The sequence below is a fragment of the Pecten maximus genome, chromosome 4 (genome assembly GCF_902652985.1).
Source record: "Pecten maximus chromosome 4, xPecMax1.1, whole genome shotgun sequence".
NCBI lineage: Eukaryota > Metazoa > Mollusca > Bivalvia > Pectinida > Pectinidae > Pecten > Pecten maximus.
In genome coordinates this window covers 16,291,763-16,313,845 of record NC_047018.1, presented here as the reverse complement: position 1 = coordinate 16,313,845, position 22,083 = coordinate 16,291,763, and the positions used below count along the sequence as shown (strand labels likewise).

The 22,083-nt window shown below is 36.7% G+C and overlaps 1 long non-coding RNA gene across 1 annotated transcript; it reads right to left on the bottom strand.

The window, feature by feature from the left end:
• Positions 1-3,068: 3,068 nt before the first annotated feature.
• LOC117325368 lies at positions 3,069-5,618 on the bottom strand. The gene is made up of 2 exons (XR_004532247.1): positions 5,342-5,618; positions 3,069-3,139 (listed from the first exon to the last, which is right to left on the bottom strand). It is a non-coding gene; the product is annotated as an uncharacterized LOC117325368 (long non-coding RNA).
• Positions 5,619-22,083: the final 16,465 nt, after the last annotated feature.

Genomic DNA, 22,083 nt, shown 5'->3' with positions numbered 1-22,083 from the left:
CTAGTTGTGTAACATCACATGTGGTTGCAGCTCTGAAGAACAAATTTCTACCTAGGCTTCTGAAAAAGTGCAGGGCAGATTTTTTTTCCTTCAACTATGTACACAAGTTCTATTTCTGTTAAGTCTAGAACGAACATTCATACCCGGTCTACACTGCTCTCTGGCACAATGACCGTGTCAGAAATTGTCCGTCTTTTGTCCAGAGCTACGTTATTGCAGCCATGTGCTTGCTTTGCCATGACGGATTTCTGTTGTCAGTTTCTTTTCTTTAATTGACTCGATAACCAATAGGTTGAGATATTGATATTGATCCAGTTAATGCATCAAGTAACCTATAAAGATTGTTCTAAATGGTAGCTTTGACCCAATGTACTTTCAAACAATTACAAAGGACCATAATATCTCAAACAAGTTAAGTTTTCAGGGTTGTTGCATCAAGGTGTTTTAGAAATCATTGTCAGTGCTATAGCAGCTTCATTCCTTGATCCAACTTCACACAATTACAAAAGACCACAATATCTGGTACAAGTTTAAATGTCAGGGTTGTAAGGTAAATATAAAGACCACTTTACTACTTTAAAGAAAATCATTGTCAGTGCTCTAGCGGCTTCTTTCCTTGAAGGTTTTGAACAAACTTCACCCACTTAAAATGACCATAATATCTCGGACAAGTTTCAAGGTTGTTAGGTCAAGGTCACTTTCAGAAAATTAATTGTTAGCGATCTGGCAGCTTCATTCCTTGAAGGAATTTCATCAAACTTCATGCACTAATTAAGGAACATAATACCTGGACAAGTTTCAGTTGTCATGTCAAGGTCACTATTTCTATTTTTGGAAAATCAATGTCGGTGGTACAGCAGCTAAATTTCTTAAGCGATTTTTTTATCCAACTTCAGACACTCATAAAGGACCATACTGATAATAACTCGAATGAGTTGAGTTTCAGGGATTAAGGTCAAGGTCATTGTTATTACACTGTTTTTAAAAAATCACAGTTTCATTTTATTGATTCCACATTCAAAACACTAATATTACAATTTTTTTTAAATCAGTTCACTGCAAGCTTCTCCCTAAGTGTATACATTTCATTTTTTCAAGCTAACATCAAAGGGCACCATCTTAAATCATTAGATTGTACCCTGTGGAACAAGTAAGAGATACATGCAATCAGGAGGCATGTTATTGAACAAATCACAACAAAATTGTATGTAATTTTAGAATTTAATAAATAAAAATTCATGCCTGCTTTAACAAATTAAAGTAAAATAACAACATCTTGCTGTGATTGCCATCCTGTGTTGTCTGGACACTAGTCGCTGACCCACAGTGATGTCATTTTTATGAGATGAGGCCTCTCGCTCGTCTTACACTCCCCTTTCACCAACTCTTGTCTTGAAGACTAAAACCAAAACAAACCATTTGTTAAGCAAGAAAAAAGAGCTTAAATTAGGATAAAGGTGCTAGATTTATGAAACTGCATATAGTGTTTGTGCTCCGTTAGGTCTAGTCCTAGCACTACACCAGGTCTGGTAGGGGTAGGCGATAATGTCACCCTTAACTTTATTGCAAAGGAAAATGGAAAACGATATATATCGCGGTACAACTTAATAATACTGTATTTTAATTCATTTGTTGGTTCTTCACTTAACAGACATTTCTTTTTCCATCGTGTCAAGCAATACATTGCAAGACGTAAACATGAAGCATGGTCCGGTGTTACATGTAATTGTTTACACCGGAATACGGCAAAAATAAAGCTATAACACCTGGAAATTTGGACCCATATTCATCTGTATTTTGCAAATGGGGAAGCAATAGCTACCTTCTTCCAGAAATAGGAAATGTTAATGTTATCTTAAATCAGTGTTACACCAGGTCTAGTACTTACACAGTGTTACACCAGGTCTAGTACTTACACACAGTGTTACACCAGGCCTAGTACTTACACACAGTGTTACACCAGGCCTAGTACTTACACACAGTGTTACACCAGGTCTAGTACTTACACACAGTGTTACACCAGGCCTAGTACTTACACAGTGTTACACCAGGTCTAGTACTTACACACAGTGTTACACCAGGCCTAGTACTTACACACAGTGTTACACCAGGTCTAGTACTTACACACAGTGTTACACCAGGCCTAGTACTTACACACAGTGTTACACCAGGTCTAGTACTTACACACAGTGTTACACCAGGCCTAGTACTTACACACAGTGTTACACCAGGTCTAGTACTACTTACACAGTGTTACACCAGGTCTAGTACTTACAGTGTTACACCAGGTCTAGTACTTACACAGTGTTACACCAGGTCTAGTACTTACACAGTGTTACACCAGGCCTAGTACTTACACACAGTGTTACACCAGGTCTAGTACTACTTACACAGTGTTACACCAGGTCTAGTACTTACACAGTGTTACACCAGGCCTAGTACTTACACACAGTGTTACACCAGGTCTAGTACTTAGTGTTACACCAGGTCTAGTACTTACACACAGTGTTACACCAGGTCTAGTACTTACACACAGTGTTACACCAGGCCTAGTACTTACACACAGTGTTACACCAGGTCTAGTACTTACACACAGTGTTACACCAGGTCTAGTACTTACAGTGTTACACCAGGTCTAGTACTACTTACACAGTGTTACACCAGGTCTAGTACTACTTACACACAGTGTTACACCAGGTCTAGTACTTACACAGTGTTACACCAGGCCTAGTACTTACACACAGTGTTACACCAGGTCTAGTACTACTTACACAGTGTTACACCAGGCCTAGTACTTACACACAGTGTTACACCAGGTCTAGTACTACTTACACAGTGTTACACCAGGTCTAGTACTACTTACACAGTGTTACACCAGGTCTAGTACTTACACAGTGATACAGCAGGTCTAGTACTTACAGTGTTACACCAGGTCTAGTACTTACACAGTATTACACTAGGTCTAGTACTAACATACTGCAGTGTTACACCAGGTCTAGTACTTACACACATTGCTTCACCAGGTCTAGTCCACCTTTTTGATGTTGTTGATAGAAACGTAGTGATAAAGAACCACAAGGAGGAAGAGTGTCACACCAAGGGCATTGGCAAATATAGCTAGCTGTATGTCGGTGATCATCTGGAAGGTAAAATATAACTTAACTATTCAAGGTAAAGAATTATTTCCTTTAATTTCAAACCATGAACTTTTAAAATATGAAATACAAACTTTTGAGGTAAAGAAAAACAATTTCATTTTAAAATTTCTTGTGACAATCAATCCTTTCAATCTAGTGTTCAGTATATATGTAATGAGAGTACAGGGAAATGACACACTATACACTAGCAAGACTATTTGCTTCCTTTCAACTAGCCAGTTACCCTTTAGTAGAATAGTGTGACATCAGTAACAAATCTATTATTAAATATATAATCATCATCCATCACAGATTATACGACTGACTAAAATGTGACTGTGTACAATTCCCTACAGAATGAAAACATTTCCCTGATGTCATCATAATAAAAGCTTTCTATTGTAAAATAATCCTGCCACATTCATTAAGCTCACGACACGCAGCTGCCATGACTTTGGCTAGTAAATTTGTGGTCATTACTGTAGGTTTACAAGATCAGCAGAGAGGACCTCAAAATATTCAGCTAATGTCATGAATTTCAGCTAGCTTTATATCTGTTAAATTTAGCGGTGTAATGATTCACCGATGCATTGATGTATTGGATCGCAGTGTGGTGTATCGATGCATCGTCTATCCTTGATTTGTATCCCGATACTTGAAAATGTGTAGTTATCTCCCTTGACCAACATTAGCTTACGTTTTGTAGTCAACAACATGGCTGACAAGGCCGTTCCAGTGGCTTATAAAGCTGCCTGCTGGAGTTCTTTCAAATCTAAATTATCTAAATTCAAGAAATACCACAAACAAAACATGACTAATGTACAATGGAATGTACCAGATATCTGATAAGTAATCAGCTTCTCAATATATCACGATACGTATCATATTGTGATCCCTGTATCGCGAAACGAATTGTATCGCTACCCATCTTGCGATAAACAGCTCTAGTTACATAGCCAACCAACCTTTAACAACTAAACCCTATCTAACGCTACGCAATCAGAGGCTGTGATAGCTCATTCTGTTAGAACACCAGCCACATAACCTCAGGTGAAGATCAATGGCGACAATGGTGTGAACTTATGGTTTAAGTATCATATATATCATTTAAATGTTTTAGTCACTAATTGACACCAAATTAATAATTATTTGCCACAAAACACTTTCTTTTCATTGCTTAATCAACCTACTTAAATATGACATAATTAGTTGTTAAATTTCCGAATGTTACTTTTGTGGATTTATAATGATGGATTGATGAAAAAGGTGATATGACACAATTGAATATTTAAAAGTATATTATTAAAATGTTAAATATTTTCAAAAGCCAAACTTCAGTCTGTGCAGTGCGACATACTCTCTGACATGGCAAGTTAGGAGGTTACAAGCTAAGGCACCTGTCATTAAGTTTCTCAAGTAGTCTAACATTGTTGGAGTACATGTCATGAACTCGATGAATAATGAGTCATAAATGCATTATATGAAAGACAAAAATTATTGATTTTTTCAGCAACCAAAAACATGTTATACACCTGCCAGAAAAAAAATCTGTCATAAATGTAAGTGCATGGGATTGATTTTTCAACAAAGCAAGCTAGATAATGAACATTGAGGTGTTCTTTTCACAGAATCTACAAACTAGTGTACATGTACATGTTGGGTGTAGCACTTAATTAAAATGGGTATCCCCCCCCCCCAGTATTTGATCCATATGTTGTTACAACTTGTATTAAAAACATGACAGTATATCCTAACCTAATCTACGCAGGAGTCAGTATAGTACTGCCTGACTGCATAGCCATAGTGTGTTGGTTGATGAAGAGGAATTCTGGACGATCTGGAAAGGGCTTCCTCTTGTCGATCCCCATCGTTTGTCTAGTCTCTCCACTATATTGTCTGTATTTACCATCTAACATTGTTATTAGAGACATGTGCAACCATGAACTTTAAAACAATGTTTGCGAATTAACCAATGTCTATTAGTAGTATTATGATGTTGGCCTACCCGAAATACTTTTTCTGAGATCTATATAATCAACGTTAACGTTGCTAAATATAGCAACGTGGATTCTATAAGCGCATAGATAGAGGCATTCACTGAAAACAAAAATAACACTTATTACTTCTTACGGCCGTAATAATCAAGAAATAATATGCATAAACACCTGGAATGAACAAAAATCTCATACTTAATAAAGCAATACCTTTTCTGTGCTGTAACCGGCGAGAAACGTGTTACGTTCAGATTTGTGTATACGTGGGGCACCTTGCGAGAAATCGCGAGAATTGAAAGTAGCCTATCTTCCGGTAAGTTTCGACCAATCAGCATCAAGAGCGTAACTGACAGTTCTGTGAATGGAGTGACAAAGAAGTTGGCGGGAGCTTCTTCCAAGTTTGGTGTGTCTTTGTTTGCACGTGGTCCAACAATGAAAACAATGTCACGTTTCGAAAGATGGATTTTTACGCATCGTATACACTCTAGACACAGAAGGAATAAAGAAAAGCGGTAAGTTTTTCAAATTACGAGACTGTCACGAAGCAGATTTGTCGAACAATATGGAATATGTTACACGTTATTACGAAAGTATACAAACAAGGAGGCGTGTCACGTTGTTGTGGTTGGAGAAGTAAGTAAACACTGGAAGTATTCTGACATTTAGAAGGCCTACTACTGCCAGGTAGAAAGTTACATTACTGTTGCAAAGATACAGGGCATACTTATACTGTATTACATCTGTTTGTACGGCTTCTATTCCTGGAGCAGCCGACAAGTATCAAGTTCACAAGGGAAGGTTTATCCTTGTTTGGGACGTCGCTTCCGGGTTTTCCAGCCAACAAAAGAAAATGCATGTGTTGGAATGTGCTTAAGATTGTGAAAGTTGTCATATAAACTTTGGTGTCACGGTAGGTAGCTATACTGGCTCTGCATAACACAACCATATGCCGTACACACAGTTTGATTGGTATTCACTTTATATATATTTGCTTGCATGAATGGACAGATCAGGCGCGTGCACGCACGTGCTTTTGTCCGTCAACAAAGTCCTTTGTTCGGACGTGCAACAGTGTACAGTACACGTAGCTGTAGGACAGTGAATTTGTGAGTAATAATTAGAATATTTAATACTTGAATATATTCACCCTGCAATGATTATGTGTTTTACAAATTTTACTAAAGTGGTAGAAATTAACTGTAATTTGTAATTACATACGTTTATAATTAATATTGTTTATGAGTAGAGTTTTAAAAAGAATGAAATGTAATTTCACATAAAACCTGTCAAATTAAACTTTGATGAATACATTGTGATATAAATATTTAAGAGTATTGTTATGTACATCCACAGGTGCATTATCCATTTCTTTCGATTTACACTGTGTGTGCATTTATTAAATGAAAATGATATAGCTTTTAGTACCCACCTGGTTATTACATAAAGGGCTAAACTAACTAAGGAATTGACTAAAAAATCTGTAATTAATTTCCATATAAATTAATTGCTAGCAATATAAAAAAATGTTGTAACCATAATGATGATTTATACTATTGCAATACCTTTTAGTCTGATATACTGTATACGTAGAGGCAAATAAGGGGAAATTAAAAGGACCAGCTGATTAAGCTACATACGGTACTCTTAATTCCTTTTTTTCTTTCTTCCTTTTTTGCACTTATTTTGAGGAAGCACCAGGGTGTCCAGTTAATCCTCGTTTTTTTTACCCATTTTACAAGTCAAATCTTTATTTCCCAGAATTCTGAAGAAACTCTAGACATCTGTCAAATAGACAATGCAACCCATTTTGGGGAGTCAAAAACATTTTCTCAATGATCTGCAGGATGTCCTTAAGCACTGTAACATGAATCATTCTGTATCACTCAGTGTCTCTATACTTTTTGTAAAAACAATCCAAATCATATACACTCAATTCTTTTCTTCTGTAAACAAAACTGAGAATAAGTTACATGCCTTATTTTGTTAATATTCCAATTGATTTTTTTTTTTTTTTTTACTTACTGTAATTTTTCCATTTTTGCAGAGTTTTTTTTGTTTTTTTTGTTTTTTTTTGTTTAATGAAAATTTTATTCCCCCAAGCTTTGAAAATTTTATTCCCACAAGCTTTGAAAATTCTCCATTAAAATTTTCCAACAGGAACTTAAAACTCAACTGACATCCCAGACTTTATGAACGTTACAAAAGGCTGAAACTGATCATTTTTCCCAGGCATATAATTATTTTATTGATAGAAAATTAAAAGAGAATTTGTTAATGAAACATATGCCACAGCTACCGTTTTGATGGAAATAAGCTAAATGTCAATTCAATTCATTGACTGAAGGCCTTACAGCAGACATGTGGTCATCTTGGATTTTGACACTGAAAATATTTGTTATTGCTTTTCTGGAAAAAAAGCTGGATTGATCTGTTTCAAATTTCATTTAATGTGTAGGTTTCCCTTCATCACTAGTTGTTGTACTCTTTATCACTATTTCTTTGAAGTACTGGATAGATATTTCTCAAACTTATAAATTCTCCTTGAACAATAATTTTAAGTCTGATCATGGCAAAATGAGATGGCTGATAGGCGACCATCTTGGATTTTGAAAGTTGAAGATAAACGTAAAGAAATGACATTGAGTTAACTCAAAGTATGAAATAAGGATAGAAAGTGTTTACTTACTGATTCTAATTTAGACTGATTGGAAAATAATACAGTAAAACTCACTTGTGTCGAACACGGTTGAATCGAATACATAGGATGAGTCGAACGTTTTGTTCGGTCCTGATTTTTTCCCTTCTTTATCTTAGTAAATTAAGCACGGATGACTCAAACACTGTTGAATCGAATACTGCGGTTGTGTCGAATATATTTTGTGGTCCCAAACTATACCAAAATTTCCATTTTTGTGTCGGACATCGAGGTGTCATGCTGTCTCAGGTAAAATTTGCTGGCTTTGTCTGATTGACCGAGTGTGACCGATCAGCCGTAACGGTGTTACCAGAGCCTATTGTTAGTTTCCGGCTGTTGGTTACGCATCATCCCATTGTTTATACAGGTGCTCAGGTGAAGTAAAACGTTCAGGTATACATAACTAAGAATAAATTGTGCACATTTTCGTCTACAAACCAATATGTGTTCTGTTTACTGTTTTGATGCACACGGCCGCCGAAAAAAAATAAGGAAATAGTAAACGATAAATTACATATCTTCCATCGAAAAATGCAAAGAAAAAATACCTGTCTGTCATTGATTTATTTATATATGCCTAAATTCTGAATACGACGATACAATAGTAACAACGATATGCAGGATGTTTTTACTCTGTTCAAAAGATTGTGGCAATGCATGATTATGCAGCCGATAAACACTGACCGCATCCTTCACCTTTGATACAAAATCAGCACGCGTACGGTCGATTAATTTTCCCGGACTGTTTATTGTTTAATATTGTTAAATTGGAGAACAATATAAATGGATTTTAAGAGAAATAATATGAGTACAATATATACATTTATATTCTTATAATGTATGTAACGTTTTCATAGAATATTATGCTGTCATACGACTCCCATGTGTAAATCATGTGTCTATGTCAAAGATGATTTTACGCATGAACTTTGTTTTTATCTGTAACTGTGCACAATATTGTTTATTAGATAAAGGAATAATTGTTATGTACAATTAATTCATTTCTTTGTTATTATTTATTGCTTATTTTCGACTATGTTATCATGCAAGCACTTGTTCTACATACAACCGATGATAGTCGGGTATTTTGTCTCCGTATACAAACACGGATAAGTCGAACCATCGGATAAGTCGAATATTTTGCTTGGCCCCGTCGACTTCGACTTATCCGAGTTTTACTGTATGTTCAACAGGTGGCCATTTGGAATTTTGCCAGTAAAAGTCTCTATTTCTTGGAATTTCCTTCATGGATATTTCATGAATTTCATCTATAGATTCCTCTTATTTCCTAGTTGTGTATGTTTCATTTTGAGACTGAGTGATCTGAAAACAAGTTGTTTGACAGATGGCCATTTTGTATTTTGTCAGTGAAAGTTTGTTATCGCTATTTGTAAGAAAACTCTTCATTAGGATTCCTCGTGTATTGGCTTATAAACCCTATTTCATAAAGATTTAGATTCAACTTGTTTTCAAATGATCTAAAGAAAGGAGAGAAAAGTATAGAAAAGATCAGTCTGACAGAGATCCAATAACAGTCATTTGATGGTGGGCACCAATTACCTCTGGGATCTATTGTTAGCTCACCTGGTCCGAAGGACCAAGGTGAGCTTATGCCATATGCATACCGTGGTTTGGTTTGGTTTATTTTGTTTATGTATGTGTAAATGTGTTTTGGGAGGCTGCGGTATGTTCGTGTTAAGTCTCCTTGTGATAGGCTGGAACTTTTGCCGATTTATAGTGCTACCTCACTGAAGCATACTGCCGAAGACACCCAGCAGCACACCCCACCCGGTCACATTATACTGACAACGGGCGAACTAGTCGTCCAAATCCAAATATGCTGAGCGCTAAGCAGGAGTAGCAACTACCATTTTTAAAGACTTATGTATGTCTCGGCCAGGGAACAGAACCCAAAGCCTTCCTCACAGGGGCGAACGCTCAACTAAAGACCAAAAGTGAGGCATTGTCAAGGGAGACATTAGGAAGAAGAAAATTGTTTAGAAAGAAGAGAAAAGATAAGATCCCAAATTTAGTCGCCTCTTACGATCATGCAATGGGGGCAGCAGGTACAATTCTTATGTCCTACCTCCAGGGCAGTGCCATACCGTGGCGTCCGTGGGCGGGACCAAAAGGGATCAATTTGGCTATGTTGATATAAATGACTTCTTCTCTGAAACCAAGCAATGGATATCGCTCATATTTGCCTGGTAGCATCACTAAGGGGTGAGGATTCAAAATTGTACAAGTGATGGGGCTGACCCCCCCAGGGGCCTGGGGGGGGGGGGGCAAATGTGGTCAATTGGACTACATTGATATACACGACTTCTTCTCTGAAACCGAGCAATGGATATCGCTTATATTTGCCTGGTAGCATCACTATGGGGGGGGATTCAAATTGTACAAATGATGGGCCTGAGTGGCGGGACCAAATGTGGTCAATTAAGCTATATTGATATAAACCAATTCTTCTCTGAAACCGAGCAATGGATATGGCTCATATTTGTCTGGAAGCATCACTATTGGGTGGGGATTAAAATGGTACAAATAATGGTGCTGACCCCCCCAGGGGCCTCTGTGCTCACGCTATCGATCGCATTTTGCGCATTTCGCGAAATGTAATCACTAACTGCGAAAATATAATTAAGTATTTTCGCAACTTTTGCGAAACTGTTTTTAACCTAAGACATACTATAGACTGCATAAATATCCCCCTGTCTTCAATCTTTAATTCAACCAATTACGTTTTCACTAATTACGATGTCATTGCATCTAACTTATCCTATGATCGAACTACATGATTAGCACATGTCATGTATGTTACGGAAACGGAAGTACTTAAATAAATCTGAATCATTTGAGCGTTTGTTTGATGGGCAATGCTTTGTAAAGCGTTTAGATAACTTGGGCAAAAACATGGCAGCTGTGACCCTATGGCAGACGAATGTTCTGCCTGTGCCGCAAGCTTACGTTGCTCTAAAAACAAAATGACAATTGTCTGTTCAATGTTATTTCAACTTTCATTAATTGTATGTACAATATTATTTAGTATTTAACAAGTATGTATCATTCAATGTCTTGTATCACGAACATATTACATAAGGTACAATTCATGGTAAACTCCACGTTGTGACAGGGCTTTGGTTTGTTTTTGTTTAACGTCCTATTAACAGCCAGGGTCATTTAAGGATGTGCCAGGTTTTGGAGGTGGAGGAAAGCCGGAGTACCCGGAGAAAAACCACCGGCCTACGGTCAGTACCTGGCAACTGCCCCACGTAGGTTTCGAACTCGCAACCCAGAGGTGGAGGGCTAGTGTTAAAGTGTCAGGACACCTTAACCACTCGGCCACTCGGTGACAGGGCTGCAAAATTATTTGTTCAGGGTGATTTATGTATGAAGCATCTATTTGGAAATGCATCTGTTTGGAAATGCTGTGAATAGGTTATGCAGCAGATATTCTCCAAATCCAATTACTTATAATTATCACCAATATGATCTAAAGGAATAGGAACAGTCGATTCAATTTTCGCAAAAAAAAAAAAATAAATAAATAAAAAAAAAGTCCCAGGAACGATGAGATTAAAACATAAGTTGTGGTTTGAAAATCAAGTTGAAAATAACATTATTTCAGTGTAATCTCAAGTGTGTTCTTTTTTAATATGAAAATAATAGCAGCTAAAACGCAACTGTTTTGGTATGATACAATGCTTTTTTAGTTGGTTGAATATTTTTTGTTTACGCTGAGGTAAAACATGATATTTGGCAGTATTTTGTAATTTATAAATTCTTAAATAATGAACACTTTTAATGCCTGCCTTTACTAATAAAATAGTTTAACACATTGTATTAATATATATATATCAAATAAAAATGCGTGTGCTATATTTATTGATTAAATTCTAAGCAATAACATTGTCTTGCTAAAACCATTTCTTATTTGCTAAAGAGAAAAAAGATATTTTAGCAACTTTTGCTAAAGGATTTTTACGCCTATAGTGAGCAGAGGGCCTGAGGGGTGGGGCCAAATGTGGTCAATTGGACTACATTGATATACACGACTTCTTCTCTGAAACCGAGCAATGGATATCGCTAATATTTGCCTGGTAGCATCACTATGGGGTGGGGATTCAAAATTGTACAAATGATGGGCCTGAGGGGCGGGGCCAAATGTGGTCAATTTAGCTATATTGATATAAACCAATTCTTCTCTGAAACCGAGCAATGGATATGGCTCATATTTGTCTGGAAGCATCACTATTGGGTGGGGATTAAAATGGTACAAATAATGGTGCTGAACCCCCAGGGGCCTGAGGGGTGGGGCCAAATGTGGTCAATTGGACCACATTGATATACACGACTTCTTCTCTGAAACCGAGCAATGGATATCGCTTATATTTGCCTGGTAGCATCACTATGGGGTGGGGATTCAAAATTGTACAAATGATTGGGCTGACCCCCAGGGGCCTGAGGGGCTTGACCAAAATGGGCAAATATAGCTGAACTGATATAAATGACTTCTCTGAAACTGAGCAATGGATATCACTCATATTTCCATGATAGCATCACTATGGGGATAGCATTCCAAATTTTGCAAATGGTGGAGACCTAACCCCCTGGGGGCCATCGGGAGGGGGGGGGGGCAAAAGGGGTTAATTTGTGTATTGATATAAAACCAAGAAGTTGATATTGATCATTTTTGCCAGGTAGCATCACTATGTAATGGGGATTCAAAATTGTACAAATAGTTTGGCTTACCCCCGGGGGCCTGAGGTCTTTCCCCACCCCTAAAGACTTAGTTACTTTGTTATATCTTTGAAACCATTGAGATCCCCACCCCATAACATATATAGCATTCTTGGGCATCATCAAATAAAGCTGTTAACAACATTTTGAAGTTTGATCAAATCAACCAGGTGAGCGATACAGGCCCTCTGGGCCTCTTGTTTAAAGATTTAATGTGCTTTATAAATAATATGTATTTATTAATCAAATTTTGGACTTTGTTGGTTTTCGAGATTTGATTTGACAGTTGGAACTTAGACCATCATTGATTATACGGAAATCGAAATGTATGCAAACATCAGATTTAGCCTTTCCATGGGATGGGGATGAATTTTCCTTTTGGATTCAGCTTTCCTCTTGCTTCTGTAGGATATGTCTGTTTCGCTGTCTTGCCATGTCCCTTACGGTGCATTCTAGTAGAAAAATGGAAGACACATTTTTATTGCATATTGCAGATATGAAAAGTACCTGAATTTCGGCACTTGCCTGAAAAAGTCTTTGAATTTACCGATGATTGACAGCAAAAATCCACCCATGACCGATCAGTATGATTTTGGTATTATTTCAAAGTGTATCCTTGTGCTGATTAAAAATATCTGGATCCTTGTTCAGATAGCGAGTTGTATATCAGAATGTAAAAAGCATTTCCTGGACTATTTGGATCCTTGTTCAGATAATTAAAAATATAACCAGTCATTTATCAGAATATTATAAGCATTTACTTGACTATCTGGATCATGGTTCCGATAACCAATCGTATATCAGAATGGTTTAAGTATTTTCTGGGTCATAAATCTGAAATAAGTATACAACATTAACAGGAAAATTTATAAAAAATTTTCTTTCTTCAATTTTTAGCTAGAGCTGAAACAAATGTTCGTGAATGAATACCAATGCCCCGAATATTTGAAGAGTGGAATCGTATTCGAATATTCGGTACGATATTTACTTCCCTTTAGTCCTTTGATCTGAAACATGTACAAATGTTCCATTTGAGTTTGGGAGCATTTCCAGCTAAATTCCAATAAATCTAAAGCAGAATGTGAGCTATAGGGGTTTTAACGCACAAAGGTACTATACATCTAACAAAGCAATTCATATCCGAGCCAAACTCATTGAAAACGTGTTCAAACGTCAGATTTCCGTTCTAATCCAGCATTCCAGCATTCAGTTCAACATAAAAATACAGGCATGTCAGCCATGTTAATATTGTTGTTGTAGCATATTGTCAATAGGCGAACTTGATGACATTTTTATTTTCTTAAGTGTCGACATTAACTCCCGAATATTCGAATACCATACGAATAAATCAAACAAATATTCAAATGCAAAAATCTGCTATTCGTTTCAGCTCTATTTTTAGCTCACCTAGCCCAAAGGGCCAGACAGCTTATGCTATGGTGCAGCGTCTGTCGTTCTTCAACATTTCCTTTAAACGCCTACTAGTCCTGAACACCTGAATGTATTTTGATGAAATTTGGTCTGGGACATTACTGGGCAAAGGGGATTAAACATTGTATAAATGGTTGGAGGGTGTGGCTCCCCCGGGGCTGGAGGGGCGGGGCCCAGTATGGGAAATTGAGGTAAATCCTTTAAATTCCTACTAGTCCTGAATGCCTGAATGGATTTTTGGTTAAATTTGGTCTGGAGCATTATGAGGCAAAGGAGATCAAACATTGTATAAACAGAGTGTGTGATTCCGCTGTGGCCGGAGGGGCAGGGCCAAAATTAAGGGGGTTCATTTGGCAATATTGATATTAAACAACTTTTTTCTCTGGAACTAAGCAATGTATGGCATTCATATTTCAGTGGTAGCATCCCTAGGTTGCTGGGATTCAAATTTATATAAATGATGTGGCTGACCACGAGGGGCCCTTAAGGGCAGTGCCAAAAGAGGTCCATTTGGCAATATTGATATTTAAAATGAATTTTCTTTGGAACTTAGCAATTTATGACATTCATATTTTAGTGGTAAAATCCCTAGGTGGCTGGCATTCAGGTTTATACAAATGAGGGGTCTGATCCTCCCAGGGGCCTGAGCGGTGGTGTAAAAGTGAGCAATTTGGCTATTGCTATAAACGACTTCTTGTATTTTGAAACTGTTGAGATCCCCAGCCACTAACCATATAAAGCACTGCTGGGCATGAAAAGATAAACATGTTAATTTGTAAAATAGACCCTGGGGTCTTTCCCCACCCTTGAAGACTTAGTTCCTTTGTTATACCTTTGAAACCATTGAGATCGCCACCCCAGATAACCATATATAGCATTGTTGGGCATCAAGAGATTAACACAATCCTGATATAAAAATAGGTCCAAGGGTCTTTCTCAACCCCAAGGGACTTATAATTAGTTTCTTGAAACACAATCATGTTGAGACTGGACTTCGTTTCTAGGTTATATCTTTGAAGCAGTTGAGATTCCCGCCCCATAACCATGTATAGCATTGTTACTCAGTCATCAACAAATAAAGCTATTAATAAATTGAACATGAACATTATTTTGATGAATTTGGTCAAATCAACCAGATGAGCAAAAGAAGCCCTATTGGCTTCTTGTTCACAATTTCACATTTCACCTCATTTCCAATTCATTGAATCCTGGACATGTGGAAAACATTGTACGAAAATCTTTTCAAGTTCTAGAAGTTCCTGATAATTTGCCAGCAGTAGCTATGAAAGCTTTAGTCATTTACGAATGGCCTCCCCTGTTTCATTAAAATTTGCAAGATGCATGCATGTGTGTTTTGGGAGGCTACAGTTCTTGTTTCTTTCCTTGTGCACAGGCGTCTGCTTTTGGTTAGTATTAATAGAACAAAATATTAGACCCTGCTCATACTCTATAGCAAGAAACTGATGTTGGCTTTACAGTGCTACATTCCTGAAGCATACTGCTGAAGACACCTAGCAGGACATCCCATCCGGTAACATTATGCTGACAATGGGTGGACCAGTCGTCCCACTCCCAATATGCTGAGCGCTAAGCAGGAGAAGCAACTACCATTTTTAAAGACTCTGGTTTGTTTTGGCCAGGGAACATAACCCAAAGCCTTCCTCACAGCGACGAACACTCAACTAAAGGTCAAAAGTGAGGCTGTGTTAACTCTTTCCGTATTCATGATGACTACACACGTCACAAAAAAGTGCTCCCCTATTCTTCATGAGGTTACACCCGTCGCAGTAAACATGCCTTCATTCCTTTGTGATGACTCATATCATCAGGAAAACATTGTGAAAGACTTTGATATTACTCTCTGGTTTAGCATAGTCATACGTGGGAATTGACACTGAAGATACGTTTTTTTTAAGAATAATAAGCATTGTAAATATTGTATTGATGAATTATTGTACATACCAGAAGCATATTCATTTGTTAAGATTGTCTATTTCAAAGACTTCAGCAGTTTATGCCGGGTTGTTTACATAGGTAACAAAATGGCGACCTCAAATTTACTTTCATTTTCTGCATGATTGTTGAAAAATAAAACACATAAAATACTATTTTAAAAGATAAAATATGTGTAATTGAGTAACGTTTATCATAAAAATTAATTAGAAATAAGTCAAATGTATGCAACAAAAAAAAAATTATGTTTTGGTTGCATGATTCACATGCTGACACAAGCTGATCAACAAGTGTATTTCCGTGATTCTGCCTGGTGATTTCACCGTATTTCCAAGGAAATATTTAGAGTTTCTACTCGTTCCATACAATAAACTGAATTTAATATTAAGCATCACACAGCAGTAAAAGTTTGTTTTATCAATGTCTGATGTGATCCAATACCCAAACGACTACCCAGCATTCACTTCCGGTAGCGACAACGAAATTTGAATGTGCATTAGAAATGAGAAAGTTGTTAGAAAGAATAGAAAAGATAAGATCCCAATTTTAGTCCCCCCTTAAGATCATGCAGTATACTTCATACTGTGCCAGTAGAAAACCTGCTATTGAGTGCTTTAAAGGGTCCTCCTACCAATGACCTTGACCTATTTTCAAGGTCACAGGGTTCATCTTCTCAAGTTCCAGAGACCCTTATGCATGATATTTTGCCAGCAGGTAAGCAAGTATTATAAAGGGCAAATGCCCTTGACCTGTTTGCAAGACCCAGTTAAGGTGTCCCGACACTTTATCACTAGCCCTCCACCTCTGGGTTGCGAGTTCGAAACCTACATGGGGCAGTTGCCAGGTACTGAACGTAGACCGGTGATTTTTCTCCGGGTACTCTGGCTTTCCTCCACCTCCTGGCTGTTAATAGGACGTTAAACAAAATAAACCAATAAACCAAAGTTTGCAAGACCATATTGCATAGCAGTGAAAGATCTTATAAGAAAACCTCTTATCTGGTTTCATAAGACTGTAGAGACCGGATTATCGGGATATTTATGGGTACCTGCAATAGAGTACTGTTAATATTTTGAAGATCCAGGGTAGTGGCAGAGTTCACTCTGGACCCAAAAATCATGGGCAATTTTGACAAGATTTCAGAAATCGTATTGGCCAAAACATAGAAAATTGCATAAATTTGTGAGTTTTGGTGGGCCATTTTGGAAAATATGGGGCAAATGGCCCCATGGCCCCCTCCAGAGTTATCCCTGTAATGGTATATCAGATGGAGTGCTATCAAATTTCATGATGAAAATATTTTTGATTTTTAAGGTCACTTGGGTCAAATGTTGAAAAATTTAAAGATCCATTTTTAAGTTTTAATTACAATGACTCTTGTATATATATAGATTTATATAAAAGCTTAAAGTATGACCATGTTACACCAGATCAACCACACGCTTCTCATAGCTGTAAAGGTTTTATATGGGTAATGTGTAACTTACCAAAAATACCAACGAAGGTAATATTTGCAATAATATTCTAACTGAATGAGTGAATCATATCACCTCTATTAGAAATATTGTATATCGTTTCCTCCTGAAACATCATTAACATAATAAAGTCAACATAAAAACTTGAAATCGTTATTTTGTCATTATTCCTCATTAACCATGTGAGAATTCAACCATATCTATGGCAGTTATGCCCCTTTGGCTGTTTGTGAACAGAATCTTGTCGGGTCAGCTCACATATACTCTGAAAGCTGCCTGTAATTTGAAAAGCTTTTATGATGGATTAAGAAAAATAATAATAATAAAAAATATATAATTTTCAAAATGATTCTGAGAATGTTTCCCCTTTCATAATGATGCCTCCCGGCCTTTGTACTTAAGAAGTATATTGCAGACATTGTAGTTTATGTCTTGCTTGGTAACACATATGAGTGTCGATCAGTATATAATTGCATAGGACTATCAAAACCAGTTGTCATTGTATTGGTGTAAAAGGAAGGTGGCATATCTTATAATGATCATTCAATTTCTGGAATTCTTGGCATTTTTCACATCCTAGAAACTGGAGATGACATGCATGGAAAGTGCAAAGGTAATTAATTATTAGAGAAAATGCAATATAATCAAAATTGAAGAAATACACATTTATTAGCTCACCTGGTCCAAAGCCTCTATGTATGAAGTAAGGATGAACTGCAAGATTGAGTATTTTCAGTTCTTATTATTTGATTATGTTTTGATCGACACACAAATTTGGATTATAGACACGCCACCCAGGTAATTAAGTGCTTTCAAATGTCAAAGGTCATGTGTTGTTTCTGCAGCACTGCCTACATGTGTGATTGCAGGTGGTCATTGTTGAAATGAAAACAGGTCTGGTAGGTACGAAGGTTTATATGCAAGGACACACTGGTTTCTAAGCATGATACAAACTAATTTGTCTGCACACTTCCTTAGATACCACCACCAGAAGACAGTGTTACCAGAGGGGACATCTCAGGAATATTCAGACAACAGCAATTTTTTTTCCCCCAAATTGATAGCTGCACTGTCAGCTTCAATCAACAGTGTTTCAAGGAGCGGAGTGGGAATGGGATGGGAGCATGGAGTGTTAGATACCCGACCAACCTGACAACAGTTCAAGTTTACTTTCTTTCTGATATTGATGATATATTATATACATGTTTTTGTTTTACAGAATGTGGGAAGCAGACTAGAAGTATAAAGTAGAAACTGGAGATGTATAAGGTATGTTGACTTACTGATTAAATAGCTGATGTTAAATAGAATGATTATTAAATACATGTGGGAAGCAGAATCATGATTAAATATCTAAAGTGAAGCAGAATCATGATTAAATACCTAAAGTGAAGCAGAATCATGATTAAATACCTAAAGTGAAGCAGAATCATGATTAAATACCTAAAGTGAAGCAGAATCATGATTAAATATCTAAAGTGAAGCAGAATCATGATTAAATACCTAAAGTGAAGCAGAATCATGATTAAATACCTAAAGTGAAGCAGAATCATGATAAGTTCTTTAATTAATAATTTACGGGTGCCATTCTTTTTATCTGTCACCCAGATTGCATTTATATTGACAATAAATACAATCTAAAAAATGCTTAATTGTTATATTTACATTTACTTAAGCCCCAAAAATTCAAACTACAGTGCACTCTGTCTAAACCGGACACCTTTGGGACCACAAAATAAAGCCGGTTTGTAGAGAGTTCCGGATTGTAGAGATTCTAATTTTATATCGTTGTTGAATGCAAAACAAATGAAAAAAAGATATATCATAAAGTAGATGTCATTGTGCATTATTCATGCATATACAAACTTTGAATTGAATAATATTATTTAACTCAACACTGGCAATTTGACACTATGTGTACGTTACATCGGTTGAAAACAATCGCTGATTGTTGTTTGTTTTGACCTTCCACAGAGTCTGAACAATCAACCGATCTGACACTTTCTACAAGTGCAGATTCCCAATCTGAGGAATTAGCCTCAATTTCTAATTGGTCCTTAATGTTGGCGACTGTCGCGAGATCCATGTTTGTTTATAATATAAACAGAGTAATACAAAAGGTATGTTGTCATCATCATCTCCGACTTCTCATCCAGGTACGTTCGTGTAGTGAGGTCCCCGAAGGGGAAGCCAGCCAACATGAAACATTTCTTAATTACGATACATTTACAAACATGTAAGATTATATATAATTAGGGGTATGAATTAACAAAATGCATTCTTTATTGTACGTAACAACTGTTTAGGTGTTTATCCAGCCGTAGCCACTTGTTGATAGTAACGGTAAATGGTCAATCGATAATTTACCTGTGCGGCAATTACAACTGTATATAAACACTTGTCGGGAGCACCTGAAGCTACCGCTTCCAGGGAAACATGAATGGGACCGACTCCGGTTTATACAGAGTAGATTTACTAGTATACAGAAGGAATGGGGCCGGAATATATGACCGGATTACAGAATAGACAGAGTCCGGATTATGCAGAGTGTATTAACCATAAATAAAGAAGGGCATGTTTGGGAACAAATTATTTGGACGGTTTTGGCAAATATTCGGATTGGACAAAGTCCGGTTTGGACAGAGTGCACTGTAATTCATTAGGAAGCATCACCGAGTTAGAAAAGAGACCCACAAGTTCAAATTACATTCACCTACATACAGTATACCATGGCACAGCATCTGTCGTCAGTCGTCCATCAACTTTACACTACTAGTCATGAACCACTGGGCAGATTTCAACCAATTTGGTGTGGAGCATCCCTTGGTGAAGAGGAATCAATTGTGTAAAAACATTGGGCCTCATATTTGCAATTTTATAAACAAATGCCTATTATTTTTCGTTTTTTTTTTAAATCCTCTTAAATTATGACAATATTGCAAAAATTTGTTGAATGATAGAATTTATTACCTAAGCAAGTAAAACCTGTACTAAGCAAATAAAACCAGGAAACTACCCACTGATAATGAGGGAATCTCTAATGTTGTGCTCCACTCTATGTAAATGAGCAGCACAAAAAAACTACTTTAAACTTTTGGTCAGTTGGAACAAAATCAAATAAATATTGATGTCATATGGAACTATGCCTCAGAAAATAAGCCAGAGTTTTAACTGTTGGAATTGATATCGGGAAAAATCTCGACCAAGAGAAAATCACAAACACATACCTGGTGTAACATGCACTAGTGTACTTTTTATAGCCCTCTGGTAGGCGAGGTGTAAATGTAACCTTTAGTAACAAGATTGATAACTAGATTATGAAACAAATAAAGGAAAGGGTTTTAATTGGAGACTGCATGGCAATGTGTTTGAACTGTCTGTCGATTTGAAATGACCAGAGGTTAACCATAGTTTGTTTTGAAGAATGGCGGATTGGTGATCGAAGCCATGGATTGGAAGCCCACATTCATTCATTTTGGTTGCTGGAACTTGGTGCGTGCAGGGTTTATTACATACTTTACTTATGAAAAGTTGACATAACCAGGGCAGGAAGAAAAAAATCAGCATAACTGGTCCTTCGGGCGTGTTAGGATTCAAAAGTACTTGCCCAAAGGTGAAACATAGTCGTCAGATTAAACTGAATTAGTAGTATCTTCAATTACTCTAGGGAAAAGGTAAATAAATTGAGAAATTTTGCACTTGTCAATCGGGCAAGAGAAATTTTGCACTTGTCAATCGGGCAAGTAGTCAGCAAGGCAAGTAGTCAGCAATATTTACATGTCCACAGACCAAAATCTACTGACCCCGGGTCATCAGACCTGGGCTTTTTCTCGCCCTGATAACTGAGTAGATTTGATGGAAATTAAATGACGACAGACCCTTAGGGGATAATGAAGTTTTACTTTGCTAAACATAGACAGACGTTGATATTTGTCGCATATTATAAACATACCTAATGCAGCTGACGATTTACTGAGTGTGAAATTTTGTATTCAATGAAATGCCCCTTCAGAAGAATTTCAAGCGTAAGGGTAATTTATTAGAATAGATTCAATATTTAATTGTTCCTGTTTTTTTGTTTTTGTTTTTTATGATGTTTTGTTTGATATATGATGATAAGCAAATATTACATATGCTGTGTTAATATTGTAACACTGTGTTCAGTATGCATTTTGTGACATGTTGGTATAATCTTAATACATACCTTGAATCTTCTCTGATATTTGTTTTGGAAGCATAAAAGAAAAGTACAATATATAAGGGTACTGGTGTTTTTTTTTAATGGAGATAATTTTATAAGAGAATTTTGTGAGATTTTGTCATTCTAGGAAGAGTTATCTTTCTTCCCCTGTGACTGTTCACTTAAATAACACAGCATAATGAAGAGTTGCTTCCCTTGTACCACATTGTCATTGCTTCACAGGAAGAGGTGAATGGGTTATTATCAGTAATTAAATGCATGTACACATAACTTATCAATTATTGGAGATAATCATTTTGATTTATTACCTGGTAACTTGAAAACAAAATAAAGTGTGCTTTTCATGTTTGAAGTATAGTGATTTTTGAATAAAATTACAGGAATTTTGGTGTTTATATTTGTATATTCCTTATTAAAAAAAATGTAACCAAGGACACCAGCAAGAATAAAATACTAA